The sequence below is a fragment of the Nipponia nippon genome, unplaced genomic scaffold (assembly GCF_047370975.1).
Source record: "Nipponia nippon isolate SJK-2023a ecotype South Korea unplaced genomic scaffold, ASM4737097v1 scaffold_1, whole genome shotgun sequence".
NCBI classification, from domain to species: domain Eukaryota; kingdom Metazoa; phylum Chordata; class Aves; order Pelecaniformes; family Threskiornithidae; genus Nipponia; species Nipponia nippon.
Window position 1 is genome coordinate 20,246,137 of NW_028262290.1, and position 18,170 is coordinate 20,264,306.

Here is an 18,170-nt window from a genome sequence, read left to right on the forward strand (position 1 = left end):
TGCCTTATACGGGTGATGCAAAAAGGTCGTGGCTCTCAAAGTTTTCACATATCTCCATCTTATCAGGCAATGGAAGAAAACAGTACTGCAGTTCATACAGCAGTGTTTCTACAGAATGCAGAGAAGGACCCTTTACAGAAAATTAAGACAACGTGAATCTACATCATTCTTTATGAACTGTGAAATACTTCACATCAGAAGAAGAAAAAAAATGTCTTTCATACACTGTGGCTTCCTGATTGCTGCTTTCCAAACTTAGCAGCACTGCAGAAACACCAAACTAACAAACAAAACATCCACTGCAGGTTTCTCACAGTCCACATTTACAAGTGTACCTCAAGTGTACAAGCCATGAGCAGCCAGTTTCTCCAGGAAAATGCTGTGGGAAACGGTGTCAAAGGCTTTACTAAAGTCCAGGTAGACAACATCCACAGCCTTTCCCTCATCCACTAAGCGGGTCACCTTGTCATAGAAGGAGATCAGGTTAGTCAAGCAGGACCTGCCTTTCAGAAACCCATGCTGACTGGGCCTGATCACCTGGTTGTCCTGTACATGCTGTGTGATGGCACTCAAGACAATCATCTGCTCCATAACCTTCCCCGGCATCAAGGTCAGACTGACAGGCCTGTAGTTCCCTAGATCCTCCTTCCGACCCTTCTTGTAGATGGGCATCACAGTTGCTAACCTCCAGTCAACTGGGGCCTCCCCAGTTAGCCAGGACTGCTGGCAGATGATTGAAAGTGGCTTGGCGAGCACTTCCACCATCTCCCTCAGTACCCTTGTGTGGATCCCATCCGGCCCCATAGATTTATGTGTGTCTAAGCGGTGTAGCAGGTCACTAACCATTTCCCCTTGGATTATGGGGGGTTCATTCTGCTCCCTGTCCCTGTCTTCCAGCTCAAGGGGCTGGGTGTTGCAGTTTAACCCCATCCAGCAACCAAGCACCACATAGCCGCTCATTAACCCTTCCCCCCCTCCCTGGTGGGATGGAGAGAGAATTGGAAGAGCAAAAGTAAGAAAACTTGTGGGTTGAGATAAGAGTAGTTTAATAATTTAAATAATAATAATAATAATAATAATAGTAATAGTAATAATAATAATAATAATAATAATAATAATAATAATAGTAATGAAAAGGAAAATAACGAGAAAGAGAAACAAAATTGAGAAAAAACAAGGGATACAGCCACTCACCACCTGCTGACCAACGTCCAGCCCGTCCCCGAGCAACGATCACTGCCCCCCAGCCAACTTCCCCCAGTTTATATACTGAGCATGACGTCATATGGTATGGAATAGCCCTTTGGCCAGTCTGGGTCAGCTGTCCTGGCTGTGCCCCCTCCCAGCTTCTTGTGCACCGGGCAGAGCATGGGAAGCTGAAAAGTCCTTGACTAGTGTAAACACTACTTAGCAACAACTAAAACATCAGTGTGTTATCAACATTATTCTCATACTAAATCCAAAACACAGCAATATACCAGCTACTAGAAAGAAAATTAACTCTATCCCATAGGAGACTGGGTACCCGGAGGACAACTGGTCTGACTATTAAAGACTGAGGCAAAGAAGGCATTAAGTACCTCAGCCGTTTCCTCATCCTTTGACACTATGTTTCCCCCCGCATCCAATAAAGGATGGAGACTCTCCTTAGCCCTCCTTTCGTTGCTAATGTATTTACAGAAACATTTTTTATTGTCTTTTATGGCAGTAGCCAGATTAAGTTCTGGTTGGGCTTTGAGCCTTCTAATTTTCTCCCTGCATAACCTCATGTCATCCTTGTAGTCCCCCTGAGTTGACTGCCCCTTCTTCCAAAGGTCATAAACTCTCCTTTTTTTCCTGAGTTCCAACCAAAGCTCTATGTTCAGCCAGGCTGGTCTTCTTCTCTGCTGGTTCTTCTTTCAGCACATGGGGATGGCCTGCTCCTGCACCTTTAAGATTTTGTTCTTGAAGAATATCCAGCCTTCCTGGGCTCCTTTGCCCTTCAGAACTGCCTCCCAAGGGACTCTGTCAACCAGGCTCCTAAACAGCCCAAAGTCTGCCCTCTGGAAGTCCAAGGTAGCAGTTCTGCTGACCCCCCTCCTTACTTCTCCAAGAATAAACAACTCTATCATTTCATGATCACTATTCCCAAGACGGCCTCCAACCATCACATCACCCACCAGTCCTTCTCTGTTAACAAACAAGAAGTCCAGTGGGGTGCCTTCCCTAGTTGGCTCCCTCACCAGCTGTGTCAGGAAGTTATCTTCCACACGCTCAAGGAACCGCCTAGACTGTTTCCTCTCTGCTGTATTGTATTTCCAGCAGACATCTGGTAAGTTGAAGTCCCCCACGAGAACAAGGGCTAGCGATCGTAAGACTTCTCCCAGCTGCTTATAGAATACTTCATCCACCTCTTCATCCTGATTGGGTGGTCTATAACAGACTCTGACCATGGTATCTGCCTTGTTGGCCTTCCCCCTGATTCTTACCCATAAACTCTCAACCGTACTGTCACCATCATTAAGCTCTAGACAATCAAAACACTCCCTAACATACAGGGCTACCCCACCACCTCTCCTTCCTTGCCTATCCCTTCCCCTATGCCTAGCCATCCATTGCAGGACTCCAGTTGTGCATGTCATCCCACCATGTTTCTGTGATGGCAGCTATATCATAGTTTTCCAGCTGCACAATGGCTTCCAGCTCCCCCTGTTTGTTGTCCATGCTGTGTGCATTGGTGTAGATGCATTTCAGCTGAGCTATTGATCCCACCACCTTTTTGCAGTGGAGAAGCCCTAATTCGTATGTGACCACTCTCAGGTGCTTCCGTGCTTTCTAACAGATCCATAGCTCTTGTGTCTTTGCTGCTGCATGGGTCTCTGTCCCCTACCTCCACTGAGACAGCAGACTGAAGGACTTCACTAGCACACCGTCCCTCAAACATTGGTGTGCCGTCCCCAGGCTTATCCCTAGAGAGCCTGGCTTTATCCCTTCCCCCTTTCAAATCTACTTTAAAGCTCTTTCAATGAGCCCTGCTAACTCCTGTGCAAAGATCCTTTTCCTCCTTTGATACAGGTGTACCCCATCTGTTGCATGATAAGATTCATCTTACATATTATGCTCACATCTTATCTGGATGTACTGATATGGCTTTGTCCTGTACACTCAAAGCTTAATAAAAACTGTGATCCTTTTCTGCCCTGCTGATATTACCTGTGGTCTTTACATGCATGGATACTGTGGGTGCAATGGTTAAAAGAAATGTGAGTATCAAGATTTAGAAGGGAAAACATTTTTTGTGGACCAACTTAGTCTAATAAAAAATATAAACCTTCTCTCCAAATCTTGCCTATTGTTTAATCCATAATTTCATGTATGCCATGATGAGATATTTCATTATCAAAAGACAAAGGGAGTGCTTTTGTCATGCCTCGGAGTACTGCAGTTAATTTTTTTTGTCTGCTCTACACTATGGGAAAAAACCCCCTACAGCTAAAACCAGTATGGTTGCAAAAATAAAATATAAATGAAGTATACGATAGCTTCCTTTCTTTAACTGCTTTCAGTTCAGCTGTGTGGCTTTAACACAAGATACCATCCTGTGTTCCTGAAGAAATATTGCTTATACTGCTTCCAGGGTATCCAGGACTTGGAACTTGCAAGATATGTATGTTTTATTTAAAAGATAAAAGTAGTATCCCAATTAGAAGTGCTGGTAAGAGCGTTTACTTTGAAGTTGCTCCTTGTTTCTCGCTTATTACTCTCAGTTGGCTGTGCATTTTTGGTATTTTGTGAGTATTAGAATTTTTTCAATTTCCAGTGAATTCCCAAGATGAAAATGGATTGAAAGATTTAAGCTTTTAATTTGCAAAACAAGGGAGGTAGATTTGGAAACAGAATCACAGAACCACAGAGTAGTTGAGGTTGGAAAGGATCTCTGGAGATCCTCTAGTACAACCACCTGCTTTGAGAGCAGGGTCAGCTAGAGCAGAGTGGTCAAGGCTGTGTCCAGCCAAGTTTCAAATATCTCCAAGCATCAGGAATGCACAACCTCTCTGTTGGAACAGGTTGTTCAAAGTATTCAATCATCTCTACAGTAAAAAAACCTTTTTCTTAAGTTTAAATGGAGTTTCCTTTATTTCAGTTTGTTCCCATTGCCTCTTGCCTTTTCACTGCACACCACCCAAGAGCCTGGCTCCATCATCTTTATTCCCTCTTATCAGGTATTTATTTATATTTGTAAGATCCTCCTGAGCCTTCTCTTCTCCAGGCTAAACAGCCCAAGCCCTCTCAGCCTCCCCTTGTACAACAGGTGCTCCAGTCCCTTAGTCATATTCATGGCCTTTCACTGGACTCACACCAGCATGTACATTTGTTCCTTTTCTGGGGAGACCAGTGCTCTGGATGTGCCTCACAAGTGCTGGTTAGAGGGGCAGGATCACCTCTCTCCACCTGCTGTTAATACTTTTCCTGAGGTAGATCGGGATGCTGTTGGCCGCCTTTGCTGCAAAGGCACATTACTGGCTCATGTTCAACAAGTTGGCCACCCTTACTAAAGTCAAGATAAACAACATCCACTGGTGTCCCCTCACTCATAGAAGCACTCATTGTAGAAAGCTGTCAGGTTGGTCAAGCATGATTTCCGCTTCACAAATCCATAGAATCATTGGATGGTTTGGGTTGGAAGGGACCTGAAAGATCACCTGGTTCCAACCCCCCTGCCATGGCCAGGGACACTTTCCAATAGACCAGGTTGCTCAAAGCTGCACCCAGCCTGGCCTTGAACGCTTCCCATGAGGGGGCATCCACAACTTTTCTGGGCAACCTGTTCCAGTACCTCACCACTCTCATAGGAAAGAATTTCTTCTTTATATCTAATCTAAATCCACCCTCTTTCAGTTTAAAGCCGTTACTCCTTGTCCTATCACTACATGCCCTTGTAAAAATTGCCTCTCCAGCTCTCTTGTAGGCCCCCTTCAGGTACTGGAAGGCTGCTATAAGGTCTCCCCGGAGCCCTCTCTTCTCCAGGCTGAACCACCCCAGCTCTCCCAGCCTTTCCTCATAGGAGAGGTGCTCCATCCCTCTGATCGTTTCTGTGGCCCTCCTCTGGACTTACTCCAACAGGTCTATGTCGTTCTTATGTTGGGGGCCCCAGAGCTGAATGCAGTACCCTAGGTGAGGCTAATGAGAGTGGAGCAGAGGGGCAGAATCACCTCCCTCGACCTGCTGGTCACACTTCTTTTGATGCAGCCCAGAATATGGTTGGCTTTCTGGGCTGCAAGTGCACATTGCTGGGTTATGTTGAGTTTCTCATCAACCAACACCCCCAAATCCTTCTTCTCAGGGCTGCTGTCTATCCATTCTCCACCCAGCCTGTATGTGCTTGGGATTGCCCCGATGCATGTGCAGGACCTTGTACTTGGCTTTGTTGAACTTCATGAGGTTCACACAGGCCCACCTCTTAAGCCTGTCAAGGTCCCTCTGGATGGAATCTCTTCCCTCCAGCAAGTTGAGCACACCACATAGCTTGGTGTTGTCGGCAAACTTGCTGAGGGTCCACTCAGTCCATGTCTCCGACAAAGGTGTTAACCAGTCATGGTCCTAATACTGACCCCTGAGGAACACCACTTGTCACTGGTCTCCACTTGGACATCAAGCTGTTGACCGCAACTCTTTGAGTGCGACCATACAGCCAATTCCTTCTTGACCGAGTGGTCCATCCATCAAATCCATGTGTTTCCAATTTAGAGAGAAGGATGTCACGCAGGACAGTGTCAAATGCTTTGCACAATTCTATGTTGACTTCTCCCTGTTATCTTTATGTCCTTAATATGTTTGGCAACAGTTTTTGGGATTATTTGCTCCATTTTCTTCCCAATAACAGAGGTGAGGCTAACCAGCCTATAATTCCCCAGATACTCTTTCTTGCTGTTCTTAAAGATAGGAGTGACACTTTTTCCAGGAGTGACATGTACTTTCTTCCAGTCCTCAGGAACTGCCCCCAGTTTCACCCATTGATGCATCCCATCATGTCCCATGGACTTGCATACGCTCCATTTCCTTAAATGTTGCCTAACCTAATCCTCTTCCATGGGTAAGTCTTCCTTGCTCCAGACTTTTCTATAGGCCTCAGGGGCCTGGGATTCCTGAAGGCTGGGTTTACCAGTGAAGACCAAGGCAAAGAAGGCATTGAGTGCCTTGGCTTTCCCTATGTCCTTTGTCACCAGGACTCCTATTCCATTCAGAAGTGGGCCCATATTTCTCCTAGTCCTATCTTCATTTTGCTACTGGTAAATCTGTAGAAGACTTTCTTGTTGCTCTTCATATACCTTACCAGATTTAAATCCAGATGGATTTGTCTTTCCCCTCCCTGCATGCTCAGACTGTTTTTATATTCCTTCTGGGTCACCTGTTCTTGCTTCCACCTCCTGTATGATTTCCTTTTATGATTGAGTTTTGTCAGGACCTTCTTGTTCATCCATGCAGACCTCCTCCAAACTGCCTTTGCCTGATTTCCTGCACATGAGGATGACCAATTCTTGAGCTTGGAAGAGGAGATCCTTGAAAATCAACCAGATCTCCTGCACTCCTCTTCTCTCCAGAACAATTCTACATGGGATTTCTCCAAGCAGATGCCTGAAGAGGCCAAAGTCTGCTCTCCTGAAATCCAGGGTAGTGATCCTACTATATTACATGGTGTGATCCTGTTGTGTCCTTCATCTATGGAAACAAAACAAACTTGGAATGGAGGGTAGATGGATCTCATGCTGGTTACTGGATAAGTATATGGTACCAAACTAATAGCATTTCCTTTTTTTGGTCAGATCTGTCTATCTTAAGATCTTTGATTCATCTACAGTCTAACTACCTTAGTTCTAGCTAATGAGACTGCTATACTTTTTTCTTTTTTTTTTTAATTAAAAAGATTACATCCATGGTAAATGGTGGATGAAGGAAACTCCTTTTATATAATTTTACATCCTCATTTACTTAAATCTCAATTGCATTTCAAAAGTCAAAACCCAAACACAGAGGTAAAAGAGAAAAGATTGCCTTTCTGTGAGTGCTGAGTTTATTCTTGCCACCCTGACTCTGAGAGCTGTCTACAGAAGGCTGAAGTTAACGCTTTTTCCTCACTTTCTGCCCTCTTGACTTTTGCCAAAACCTGCAGTTTGTTCATACTAGTAACTCAGGGCGAATCCAGAGGAGACACATATTGTATATACTAGATCAACTTGTCCTCTCAACTTAGGCCAGAGCAGGGGGATTTGGCTGCTCTCAGTAGCTGACCATAACTATGATATGCAATGATGCACCAGCACAAAACAGGAAAGTTGACATTTTCTTTCACACTGATCAGGTTTGTTTCCCTCTTGCTTGGACAGTCATCTATAAATGTACTTAAGGAAATAGAAAAGAGACAGAGGAAAGTTAAAAAATATCTTTCTTTCTTCTCTCTTTTCCAATGTCAAGGACATAAGAAAGTCAATGGGGAAAAAAAAAGTCTGGCTTCAGACAGTGAATAAACTTTTGTTTAAGGATACTTCTTTCATATTTTCCCTTTCAAAATCTTATATAAAGCTGAGGAGAGAATGTCATTCCTCCCATCCCATGCCAGAGACAGAAATAATCAAAAGCCAGAATGCAGGGAGATCAGGAGTCTCAGAGCAGCTGGCCAAGGACATTGTTAACGAAGTCACTGAAAACCAAGAGGTTTTTCAGAGCTATGGAAATCTGCTACAGTCGTGTAGCAGAGCCAAAGAGATGGGGAGCAGGAGGCCAGTAACTGTGACAGAAGAGGCAGACAACCTGGTTCTAAGCAAGCGAGAGGCCCTGGTAGACATCAAGAGAAGGATGGCACACTTTATTGTTAAGATTCAGGATCAAAATCATGATTTCTTAGAGTCAGGGTAAAACAGATGTTCCAAATACACTGTCTACTTCAGAGATAGCTTAGATATGACCTGGGTGAGAGAATATTGGTCAAATTTGGAAATCCTTACAGCCATACAGTTCATGGGATGTGATGTTTCCAGAGATAAAGAATTGGCTCATGAATAGCACCAAGATATAAAATCAAAGGACATTGCTAATCCCCCTTTTCAACACAGGAGGAAACATTTTGAAAGTTGGGTGTAATTCCTGCACATGTTGGTCCATGTCTCAAGCCAAGCAAATAGACATCTGTAGATATACTGGCTAGCTTCATCATCTCAAGGAACTGGTCTAAGTCACAACAGAGCCCTTAACACATCTTCCCATTAGAAAGTATAGCCATGACCATTCCTTCCCCTTTTTTATTATTATTATAGATTGACAAGCGAAATGCTTCCTAGCTCTGCTGGAAGGGTGGCTGGGACAAATGACAGACAGGTCGGACTATGAAGTAATAGCCTTCCATTAGTTGCTGACAGGTGAGAGTCTCAGAGCACTGAACCTTCAGGAAGACAAGCATTAGAAGTGTCAGACAGGATCTTTGTCCCCAGGATGTTGCTGGGAATACAGGGGACAAACTTCATAAGATAGCAATGGGAAACGCAACCTGACTCTGTAACTGGTGAAGATGGAGTAGGAGAGGAGGCAGGTTACCTGTAGACTCTTTGTACTAAAGGCTAAAAGCTTGTCCTAGGTCATCAGAGAAAGGAAACAGAGATCCCCAGCTCCTGATACTCGCCAGAAATATAGCACGCTCCTACAATTCACGAAGTGAGCTGACTCTCTCCTGCAAACTGGTCATAAAATCATTGAAAGGTTTGTAGACCATTGAGTATTGTGTCTGTTACAACTCTCTTGCACAGGTGGGTCTCTGGAATATCCCAGAAACCCTGAAGAGATCACCTCCAGGGAGCACTGTAGACCAGTGGCTCAGGAGCACCCCTTAGTAGCAGGGAGTCAGGTACCACAGGGCAAGGGAAGCTCTTTTCCTGCAGCAGGCAGCAGCCCCGCTGCCTTTCTTCGCCAGAGCTCTTCTACGGCAGCTGCATGCTGTCATACTGCCACTTAGAGAAACAGCCATACCTGCTAAGTACAAAATCATACACTGCTGGAAGTTACCAGGAGAAAGACAAGTTATATGGTGAGAGCAGGATTATTTGAGGTCAGTAGGTATGCATGAAAAATCTGAGTTTAGCTGGCTAGAGAGCCTTTACAAAGCCAAGTAAGGAAGACACTGCTGCAGGCATGGCCTCACTGACAGCTTGAAGACAAGTGTTTCGAAAAGCTAACCTCATTGCTAGTATGCAGCTAGTATTGGTGTGTACTCTGCTATTATTACTAGATTTTACTTGCAAATATTTTCTTGATGATGTAGCTGCATGCAGAGGAGGCAGCATCCTAGCCAAAGGCAACTGAAACAATCTGCATTTGTTTTGTCTAATTTTGTTTTCATTGACTTCAACAAGCTTTGCATTCTACTGTGTTTTCATTTTAAAAGGGCATCTGGTGTTACAAAACATTACTAAGCTGGGATTTTCTTGAGGGAAAAATCAAGACAAGCAAGAAAATATCAGAATAATCAGAAAGAATAGTAGAATGATATTTTAAACACAAGATGAAGAAAAAAATATAACTCCCAATAATACTGAAGTATATTTAAATTGTTTTTGATTGTGTTATATTACTGGATTTTATATCAGCTTTAGAGACAAAGCGATAATTAAATACATGTGCCAGTTTGGGGTGGGATAATTAGTATCTGCCAGAATTAGCTGTATGAAAAATAAAACAATATATACTGCATCTTAGCTGTGGTTGCATTAAATGTTTTTGGTTTGTGCATTTGCAATAAATCTTCCACGAACTCTTCATAACTTGCTGCTTCTTTCTTTCTTTAAAAAGTAATCTGCTTTCAATTGTAACATTAAAGTGATGTTCATCCTTTTAATTTCAAATAAACTGGCAGCTGACTCCAGTTTTTGTGTTTATAGGAGTAAATGAAAAGAACACAAAATGCGCTCTTCAACAGCCCTTCATGGTATAAAGTGCTACTCTACTTACATTGGAACACTTGTTTGAAAAACTGTCTTACATAAATAATATTGTACTTATAATACAATTGGGGGATCAGAGATGTTAGAACGGAGACCAAATGAACAAAGGAATAAAGTGACATTTCTAATGTTCCAGCCCCAGTGCAAATGCTTTTGACTTAATATGGCTCTCGCACAAGTGACGTAAGACCCATTTCCAATGGTGCGATCTGACTGTTCTGCATGAGGGTTTTTGTGAGTCCTTGTTGATGTGTTGACTGTCAGAGCTCAAATCTCTTGCCGCTCTGCTGGGGTCTGGCTCTTCTGGCTTGGGATTGTGTTCAGCTCTTGTAATTTGCTTATTCTTTTTCCCTTCTTTTTTTGCTCATTTATAAAAGTCAGCAGAACTTCTCAAGGACATCTCACTTTAATGAGATGTTACTCATAGGAAATATTTTTTTTTTTTAGGTAATTTGTTTAACAGTGGAAAAAGCTGGAAATGTCACAGGCTAAATGAAAAGCATTTGACATTTTTGCACAGTGGTTAAAGGAACAGTTACACAATTTTTCCTCCTATTTCTTCATGTTAGTTTTAGGACAAAAAATATAAAAATATGCAATTATTTTGCTACAAGGGGTTTCTTTCCTGGGTTCAGTGAATGACTTAATACCCAAATGGGAAAAGTCACATTTATTGGTCGGTCTTTTCAAGCTCTGCAAACATTAGCAGATATAGCATTCAAAACACGAATCTGATGTAAAACATGCAATTATCTTTCCCATTACATGGGTAAAAATTTATTTTTTTAAAGCAAAAAAAATTTTCTTCTGGAGCGATATATGGGACACTGGAAAAGAGTATATTGTTCCAAAATCCTACAATTCAAACTCATTGTCAGAATTTCAGATCAGACAACAGAGTAAGTTAAATCAAGCTGCTGTCAATTCTCATCTTGGCTTACCATGGAGTTAAAGCTTAGCTAGCTTTTTGATATTCCTATTATAAATTTCTGTTATAAAATCCATCCGTCTGTCCGTCCACCCACCCATCCATCCATCCATCCATCCATCCATCCATCCATCTATTCATCCCAGGATGAAGGCTAACAATTTGGAAGAGGAAGCCTGTTGATGAAAGCTGGCTGAAATTTCTGTTGTTTCCCTTTTGTCCTCAAAGTGTTATTCTGAGAAAAAATGCTCAAGTCTCTGTTATGCCCTGGCCTCTCCTTCACATGCAGGTCTGTTAGTCTTTCCTTTTCCTGTTGGGTCTTTGGAAATAGACTGGTAGTGTATGATGCTGATGTTCAGGGATAGGAAATAGCAAAAATTCTTCCATTCCAAACCATATTTTGAAGCAGCAGTTGTTTGAGAGTTGTTCGGGCAGTTTCCTTACTCCCTATGCATCAGCTAATACTAGGACAAATTGTTCCAGGCTTAGATTTACTATTAAAATGAATGGAAAATTTTAATGAAGAAATGAAACTCTCTCTCTCTTCTTTTCTTCAATTACAGTTTTAAACTCCATAGGGAAAATATGAAGACAAATGTTATGCAAATGAAGAATTAAAGGGATTAGAATATCTAGCACATTTTAAAACTGCTTTAATCGTAGATTGTTGATTACCAGCTGCATGTCTTACATAATTCTTTGAGCAGTATTAATCTTACAAAAAGTACAAAGAGTTGGGAGACAACAGGGAATATAACACTTACATGCAACACTGACAGCTGTTAATAACAAGAATTGTTAAACCTCAAGTAACCAGACCATGCAGTTAACTTCAAAATCCCTAGACTCTTTTTAGTCCCTTCATGAAACAAACATATGCATTCTTTTTAATGCAAAGTTCTATGAACAAGACTATAATTTCTCCACATGGTCTAATAAGAAAATGACTGATTAAAAAGATCCCAGATGTACAGATCGAACTGGAACACGCAAATATACTTGACTGATTTAAAACACATTCAGAATTGTTAGAAAAGTGCATTTTAGAGGACAGCTAACCCACAAAAGGGAAAGAACACGATTTAGAATACATTTTAGACTGACATAGAGGAAGATTTCTATTAGTGGTGCTTTCTATCCATGTATATTCTTTAAAAAACCATCAAAAAAAGTAGAATTAAAGAAGTAAAACACAATAACAGTTTTATGATGACCCATAAAAATCACCAAAAATGTTTCAGTGTTTCAACTTCCAGGGTTAAGGCTTTCAGCAGTTGGCTTGGGATTCCTCAGTGTACAGTTTTGTCCAATGTACTTTATAGGTCTTGAAAGAGTTAAATCAACTTTTCTTAAACCTATATTGGTGCACCCTTGAAACTTACACTAGATGCTGAATAATGTAGCATCTAAGCACATTCTGGTCTTCTTGTATTCCTCCATAGTGTCAATGAACTTTCACAGAGAGACAGACACACATGAATGTAGCCAGCCATTTGAGTTTAGAATCATAGAATCATAGAATTGTTTGGGTTGGAAGGGACCTTTAAAGGTCATCCAGTCCAACCTCCCTGCAATGAGCAGGGACATCTTCAACTAGATCAGGTTGCTCAGAGGCCCATCCAGCCTGACCTTGAATGTTTCCAAGGATGGGGCATCTAAACACCTCTCTGGGCAATCCGTTCCAGTGTTTCACTAACCTCATCATAAAAAATTTCTTCCTTATATCTAGCCTGAATCTACCCTCTTTTCGTTTAAAACCATTACCCCTTGCCCTATTGCAACAGGCCCTGCTAATACATTTGTCCCCATCTTTCTTATAAGCCCCCTTTAAATACTGAAAGGCTACAATAAGGTCTCCCTGCAGCCTTGTCTTCTCCAGGCTGAACAACCCCAGCTCTGTCAGCCTTTCCTCATAGCAGAGGTGTTCCATCCCTCTGATCATTTCTGTGGCCCTCCTCTGGACCCGCTCTAACAGGTCCATGCCTGTCCTGTGCTGAGAGCTCCAGCGCTGGATACAGTACTCCAGGTGGGGTCTCAGCAGAGCAGAAGAGAGGAGCAGAAACACCTCCCTCAACCTGCTGGCCACACTTCTGATGCAGCCCAAGGTATGATTGGCTTTCTGGGCTGCGAGAGCACATTGCTGGCTCGTGTCCAGCTTTTCATCTATCAGTACCTCCAAGTCCTTCTTGGCAGGGCTGCACTCAACACCTTCATCCCCCCAGCCTGTATTGATACTGGGGATTGCTCCAACCCAGGTGAAGGACCTTGCACTTGGCCTTGTTGAACCTCATGAGGTTCTCACAGGCCCATTTCTTGAGCTTGTCCAGGTCTCTCTGGATGGCATCCCGTCCCTCAGGTGTGTCAACTGCACCACTCAGCTTGGCGTCATCTGCAAACTTGCTGAAGGTGCAGTAGATCCCACTGTCTATGTCATTGATGAAGATATTGAACAGCACTGGCCCCAATACGGACCCCTGAGGGACACCACTTGTCACCTATCTCCATCTGGACATTGAGCTATTGACCATTACGCTCTGGATGCAACCATCCACCCAATTCCTCATCCACCGAACAGGCCACCCATCAAATCCATATCTCTTCAATTTAGAGAGAAGGATGTTGGGGGGAACCGTGTCAAAGGCCTTAAAGAAGTCCAGAGAGATGACATTTGTAGCTCTTCCCTTGTCCACTGGTGTAGTCACTCCATCATATAAGGCCACTATGTTGGTCAGACAGGACTTGCCCTTGGTGAAGCTGTGCTGGCTGTCTTGAATCCCCTGCCTGTCCTCCATGGTCCTTAGCATAGCTTCTAGGAGGATCTGTTCCATGATCTTCCCAGGCACAGAGGTGAGGCTGATAGGTTGTTAGTTCCCAGGGTCCTCCTTTCTACCCTTTTTAAAAATGGGTACAATGTTTCCCTTTTCTAGTCACCAGGGAATTCACCTGAAGTTTCTAGACATTTTTTTCCAGATTAGCGTATTCTGAATTCAGAACAGTTGCATTAGCACGGAACGCATTTAGAGACTGTTTTCCTCTCACAACCTCCCAACTTCTGAATAATTAGCTGGTTTTGTAGGTGCCTGCCTAAATAAGATTAGGTTTGTACAGCTATGTGAATGTTTCTGCAAATATAGATCTGCAGGCTTTTCTGTATTCCTCTTCATTTAATTAGCTACTGACAGGTATTAATATTGTGACCTCAACTGGCTTACCAGTAAGTCATTAAATGTTTTGTGCACTTTCCTGGGTTTACAGAGCAGCAGACCAAGGTTTTAATTTATCACGGCTCTTCAGGCACCAGGACTTCTGCTTGACAAACAGTATGCTGATGAAAATACTCTGGTATTTGTGCAGTGCAAATTGCTGTTCCACTCTTCCAGGAACAATACAGTGACCTGTTCGATACAAGAAACAGTATAATCTTCAGACATTTTTGGAAAAATACTGTAAAGAGTGCCCACAAAAAGGCTGAGAAAATGCTCAAGTAATTCTTTAAAAGATATGGCTAAGCTTTTTTACGTTACTGATGAAAACAAATTTTTGCTCAGTCATCTCTATTTTGCTCATCTACAAATTAAGGGAACTGGGGATGGAAAAGTCATTAGATTTGCCACAGATTTTACTAATTCTGGTAAATGGTGTATTTATTATATAATTCACTGCATCTGTTCAGCTCAGACCTTGTTAACTAGGGCTCTGTGAATAAATGTCATATTGGGGACATGACCATTCTGAGAAAAAATAAGCCCAACCCTAAGTTGATATAGAAGGTTAATTCTAAGAGTTGGTCAGCATTTTTGAAAAAAAATTATAGGGATTTTCAATAGTTAAAGGCATGAAAAAAAATAAAAACATTTATTTAAAATAATAAGAATAGGTGACCTTTTTGAAGCACTTTTCCTTTATTCACTGTATGAGACAATGATTTTTCTTGTTGGCATCAGGAATTCTAAAACACCTAGTTCTAGTGGTAACTGCTATTGCACCTTAGGGTTCACCAACAGGGGAAATGACCAAGAAGAATGAATTTGTTTCAGGAGTTACAACCATGTCCAGAGTGAATGGTGCAGCATGTTACAGAGATACCTGTGTTTGTTTCAGAAAACTTATCCTACTGCTTCTGGACTCAGAAGTGTCAGGAGAACTGGCTCCCCACACTTACTAAACCACTGAAAATTTCAGTTAATTGTCCAGGAAATACCCCTGGCTAATGCTGGACTGGCTGATGATTTCTAGGGCAATTCTTTATGTAATGTAAATGTGTCATGTTCAGTTAGAGGTATCTAAAGTAATTGCATTGCATTGTTTACTGTAAACTTAGTGTAAAGTGTAAGAGCCTTACTTCTAATGAAGTCATAAAATTCCAGTCACCAGGCTTTGCAACAGAAAGCAAGTGTGAAATTGTCTAATTTTTTTCTGATATGCATCATGCCAATGTATACTTTGTGAATTAAAAGTCCTAAGAGAGTTTCCTTTGTTTATGAATTTTTTTCAGTTTGTTCTGACATAAGAAAGGAGTTAAGCTGTCACATCACAAGAGCAGAAAAAAACCCACATGATTTACAAAAAACTCCAAATAAAACAGTATGCCTATAAATCACAGCTCTTAGAAAATGTTGTTCTGTACTTTGAAGACTGTTAAAACACCAAAGGAACTTTATAAAATAATTTAAGTTGTTGTTTTTGCGGTAGATTCTTGGGAGACATCTGTTATAACATCTTCTAATAATAATACTTTGTATTTCTCCAGTAGTTCCTCCAAAGATTTAAACATGCTTTACAAATAGTTTCTTAAGAAGTTAATCCAGTGAGTGATCAATGTATATTGCTGATGTTTCTATCATTGCAGCAAAGTTATTTATTCATATTATTTTACTATCTGGACACAATATTTTTAAGGGTGAGGTGTGTATGGCTCCAGAATTGGAACACGGGTAAGAATTCAATTAAAGAAGCACAAAGTATAAAAAAAAATCTGAGAGAGAATACTTTACTGTAATAGTGACTATCACTGCAATATCTGAGGATCATTTTGTGAATAAATTCAACACTAGCTCTCTTTCTTTTTTTTGATAGTTTGGCACTTTAGCTTTTTTCTTTTTTTTTTGTCACTGATAGAGAAGTATTGAAGAGGGGATGAGTTATTCTATGATTATGGATAAGTTCAAATGTGAAAATGAGCAGTGAATTTAGCAGCATTTCTGGAAGAAATTTGCTTATCAGTTGCACATTTTTCTCTAGGAAAAATTTTCATAGTTTTACCTGATTCTTCAAAAGATTCTTTGTCCTGCTATTATAGGTTCTTGCTTTCTTTTGCTCTGTCTGGCATGAACTTCAAAAGTATGAAAGAACCCTCTTTTACAAGATGGAGAGCAGGGCTGGGCACCGAATTTTGCTATTGGTAGTTGACATTTGTTTCTGATTTGATTTCACATGAGCAAATAATGTTTGAAAACCTGGTTGCAAAGCATATTAGTGAAGCTTCACAGTAAGTAAATCTATGCATTCTTCCAAACTGTCTCATTCTACTAAGTGTTCTCTCTTTCAAATAAAAACATTAATGTTGTATTTTATTGGTTTATTCCTGAGTAAGCATAAATAATGCATGTCCGTGTCTCCTATGATTTCATTAAATGCTTAGGTTTTGTTTCTGTCCCTGTAATTTTTCAAAAATTCCATGATTTTTTAAAAATATACAGCTTCCCGTTGTTCAGCATGGGATAATTTAAGAGGTCCAACTTTCATTTATAAAAAAAGGGAAGGTTTTTTTTTTTCATTTTTAGAATGTGTTCATTTTGTTCATTTTTACATGAGTACATGAGATTTAAGGCTATAATTTTTACTAATTTCGTTATTGTTTGTGTCTCAATAAGTGTGCATTTAGTGAATACTTTTGAGATGGCATTTTTCCAGGTCAATTTAATGTGTATGTTCTTCTCATAGAGAAAGCGAACATTTCAGGTGCTTGTTTTTCATGTACTTCCTATTACACTAGTCTAAAATTCGAAAATAACTTTATTGTCACTCAGCACAACAGAATGGACTGTTCAACTAATAGCAATGAAAGAGAAAAAAAAATCAGACTATCAGATACTTCAGTCTATCTCAGTAGAACTATCTCTTCCATCTGAGGATTTAATCCTACTTATGCCTTCTCAGTTGATTCCTATCACCTGCACCTCTTCATCTTGCCAAGTGCCCTTAAGTATCATATTTGCCCACCGCTAATTACAGGAGTACACTTCCATGAAGTGGGCTGCTGCTATATCTCTTTCAGCTAAATGAGCTTTCTTTTATTATGGAGGTGAAAAAAATTATTCTGAACTTAGACTTGGATTTAATTCTTGTCTACAAAACAAATTTAATATATATGCTCCCATGCATAATATTCCTTTGTCATGTTGAGTTTGTGACTCTCCCTCACTGGGGTTAAATTTAGCAGTTAAAGATGTAATTTAGACAAGCTCCCAGATGGTCCATAGGATAGGTAGATAGACCTACATCATTGACATGGCTGGCTGTGCAACATTGTCTTTTTTTTTTTCTCTTTTCTCTGTGTATACATGTGAAGTCTTTCTTATATTCCTCCATAGTACATGAATGAGATGAAAAATCTGAAATGAAAACCTGGTCAACCTGGTCCAGTGTTTCACCACCCTCATTGTAAAAAATATCTTCCTTATATCTAGCCTGAATCTACCCTCTTTTACCCCTTGTCCTATTGCAACAGGCCCTGCTAAAACATTTGTCCCCATCTTTCTTATAAGCCCCCTTTAAGTATTGAAAGGCTGCAATAAGGCCTCCCCGCAGTCTTGTCTTCTCCAGACTGAACAACCCCAACTCTCTCAGCCTTTCCTCATCAGAGAGGTGTTCCATCCCTCTAATCATCTTCATGGCCCTCCTCTGGACCCAGCACATGGTTGGCCTTCTGGGCTGCGAGAGCACACTGTCGACTCACGTCCAGCTTATCATCCACCAGTACCCTTAAGTCCTTCTCGGAAGAGCTGCTCTCAATGCCTTCATCCCCCACCCTGTATTGATACTGGGGGTTGCTCCGACCCAGGTGCAGGATGCTGCACTTGGCCTTGTTGAACCTCATGAGGTTCACATGCACCTTCCTCTTGAGCTTGTCTAGGTCAGCCTGGATGGCATCCTGTCCCTCAGGTGTGTCAACTGCACCACTCACCTTGGTGTCATCTGCAAACTTGCTGAAGGTGCAGTTGATCCCGCTGTCTATGTCATTGATGAAGATATTGAACAGTACTGGTCCCAAT